At 33.9% G+C, this 3149-nt stretch overlaps 1 non-coding gene and 1 pseudogene across 1 annotated transcript; both read left to right on the top strand.

Moving 5' to 3' along the window:
* On the top strand, positions 1–194 carry LOC115951088. The gene has a single exon (XR_004083224.1). It is a non-coding gene; the product is annotated as a U2 spliceosomal RNA (small nuclear RNA).
* A 2730-nt stretch (positions 195–2924) lies between these two features.
* On the top strand, positions 2925–3149 carry LOC115951089 (annotated as a pseudogene).

Genomic DNA, 3149 nt, shown 5'->3' with positions numbered 1-3149 from the left:
ATACATTTCTCGGCCTTTCGGCTAAGATCAAGTGTAGTATCTGTTCTTATCAGTTTAATAACTGGTATGTGGCCCACTGGGTCACATTTATTAAACAATTTTTTAAGGGGGAAGGCCCATTATGGTAGCTTGCAACTGAGGCCTTTAAGCGTCGCCCATGCGTTGCATTACTGCTTGGGCTTGGCGCGCCCCACCCAAACCTAGTCTAAGTTTTGTCAACTTGAAGGTCTATTGGTCTCTTCTAGACATTCTCTTTGGAGGCAATAGTAAACATTCTCGTGTTTATGTTGGGCCTCTAATCCTCTCTCTTAATTTGATTAAAGCTCTAAGCTAGTGCGTAAAAAATAGATCCACTAGAAACCATAAAAATGCATTACCAATGAAAATTAAAAATAAATAACACTATTCACTAAAAATGCAGAAAACAGTGAAATATCTGGTTTAGAATTAGATAAAATATTTACTGTTTATGCAAATACATGCCTAGCTAATTTTATATATATTTAAGTAGAGAATACTAATTTTTAGGAAAAAAATTTTATCTAGTAGTTTTTTTTTTTGAATTACAATTTTAACCCTATTTTTTATTTTTTTAAGAATAAGGATTATTTAATTAGATTAGGAGTATTTTTTTTTTTAAACTTTTTTTGAAACTATAACTTTCTTAATTCTCTTTATATTTTTTGAAACTACATCTAATTTTTTTTTTCTTTTATTATTCTGTATGATACATCAAGTTTTTCCGTCTAATGGATAATGACAATAACTAAATTAACACGACAGTGACGACACTAAAAATCTTATGGTAATTTAAAGGTGGTGTTCTTAAATTTTAAATATTGAAATAAGTTAGAGAAAATTTTGATTTGATTTGAAAATGAAATATTTGGTATTGATCAGTACCAACATACAATTTTAAAGTTATTGCTTAATTTAACTTATCATATTTATATGTAAGTATATTTTAAAGATTTGAAATTAACCCTATGGGGGGTCTGAGGACAACCATTCCTACAAGACCATGCCTAAGGAGCATATGAGCCCAGCAAGCTGATCTTGTGAAGGAAAACCTAGTGCAACTTGAAAAAAAGGGTTTAAACGAGGGCCCTTAAATAGCCCAAAGAAGGCCTTCTACCTTGGATGTGACCGTCCCGAAATAAGCAAGAGGGATCTTGCCCTTAGCCCGGAGGTATGATTTGAGGGAGGCAAACGTGGCCAACATGGAAGGAAAGAGAGGCGAAAACTTGTCAAGAAAGCACCCATCACTTCCGCATTGAATGCACTGCAACAATCAAGCTAGCCACATTAATAGCTGAATGACACCTAAACTGTGTCAAGGCAGCCAGTAACTCACTCAGCATTTCCTCCAAATATGGGATGGGGCAAGTATCTAAGAGAGATCAACCACCCTCCATGTGGAGGGTTAGGATGAGAAGGGAACCACTATAAAAGGGGAGGACATCCCAATGAACAAAGATCTGAACTTAGAGATTAGAGAGAGATCACTCAAACTTGTATCTCCCAAAGTTTAACAAGTTCACTTGGTTGACCAAGGAGACATCTATAGACTCTTTTACTTTCCTTTCACTTGCTATTTCGTGTTTTTTTTTTTTTGACTAGATCTTTTTCTCCTACTCTAGCCCTTTGGATTAGGAGTCCACATGTTGGTCATTAGGTATAAATTAATTGTACCTAATAATGCCTATTTTTTGCCCATCCTTCGCTTGGTAGGCCTTGATGCCTATTTTTTGCCCCATACAAATTCCATTTAACTCATTAGGTATTCTCCCTATTAAAAAAATACGTATAATTTTGTATTGCCCAAAATAACCTATGAGAGCCTAAAAAAAACATGTAAAGGTCAAAAGAACCTGGTATTTTAAACAACACAATTTAAGAGGTTAAGTGTTTTGGTTTATTGATCGATACCAAATATTTTGGCCGATTTTGTCAATGTAGTTTAAAATTAATAAATTGATACTTTTCACATTATTAATAATTTAATTTAATCAAAAGAGTACAAGTAAATATATATTTTAAATGTTGATGTCATGACAATGATCTTTTCTTTCCTATGTAAACCTTTTCTTAGATAAGTGGCTGACGAAAAGGGTTGCAAACCACATATATAAGACACTACAAAAATATCATTGTTATTAAGTTAGAGTTCAGTATTTTTTTAATTGGAAGTCTCATTTTGTTTTAAATACATAATGACAAGTGGTAGTAGGTTTTAATCTCCATCTATTATTTAGTTAGTGGGTGACGTAGTACTTTCTCATTAAAATAAAAAGGATATTCCAGTTAAAAAGATACTGGAAGTAAGCTAAATCCATTAAATTATTATTTGAAAATGGTAAAGTTCTAACTTGTTAAAGAAAAGATATTAAATTATACCAAGATCAATTAATACCTCAATAAAACGAGTTTATGCAACTTTTCACATTCAACTCTGATTTTATGTCACAAATGATTGATCAGACCTAATTGGAAGACTACATTTTCATAAATTCTCCAAAGTTTTTTTGTTAATCATGATACATTATAAAAGTGCACCTGCTGATTGGTTTGCAAGCCTCTCAGCAAAAACAAAAAGAAGAAGAAGATTGGTTTGCTAGCTGAAATAATTTTTTATTAATTATTTTAATTCCCCCTAGCAAAACGGTTTGAATTTGATGCCCCCAAAAACCTTGTTTGCTTTGTTGTTCCGAATTCCGATGTTAACTTGATCATGTTGACAGAGGCTTTTGCTACGATATTGATGAAAAGTTTCAGTTGGTACAGCGGTGAATCTAGACTCTTTTATACGTCATAGCACTTATGCGAAAGTTAATAAATTAATAATAGGGTCCCACACCGAAGAATGAGAGCAGTGAGGAGTGAAGGCTTACATATAAGATGAGAACCGAACCACTGTACAAAGCATACCTTTCTCGGCCTTTCGGCTAAGATCAAGTGTAGTATCTGTTCTTATCAGTTTAATATCTGGTACATGGCCCAATGGGTCATGTATCATGTGACCCAACCCATTGGGTCACATGATATTAAATAAATTTTTTATGGGGAAAGACCTGTAATGGTAGCTTGCTACTGGGGCCTTTAAGCGTCGCCCATGCGTTGCACTGCTGCTTGGGCCTGGCGCACCCCAC

The sequence above is a fragment of the Quercus lobata genome, chromosome 6 (assembly GCF_001633185.2).
Source record: "Quercus lobata isolate SW786 chromosome 6, ValleyOak3.0 Primary Assembly, whole genome shotgun sequence".
NCBI classification, from domain to species: domain Eukaryota; kingdom Viridiplantae; phylum Streptophyta; class Magnoliopsida; order Fagales; family Fagaceae; genus Quercus; species Quercus lobata.
The sequence above is the reverse complement of the archived record's forward strand: the minus strand, read 5'-3'. Positions and strand labels throughout refer to the sequence as shown.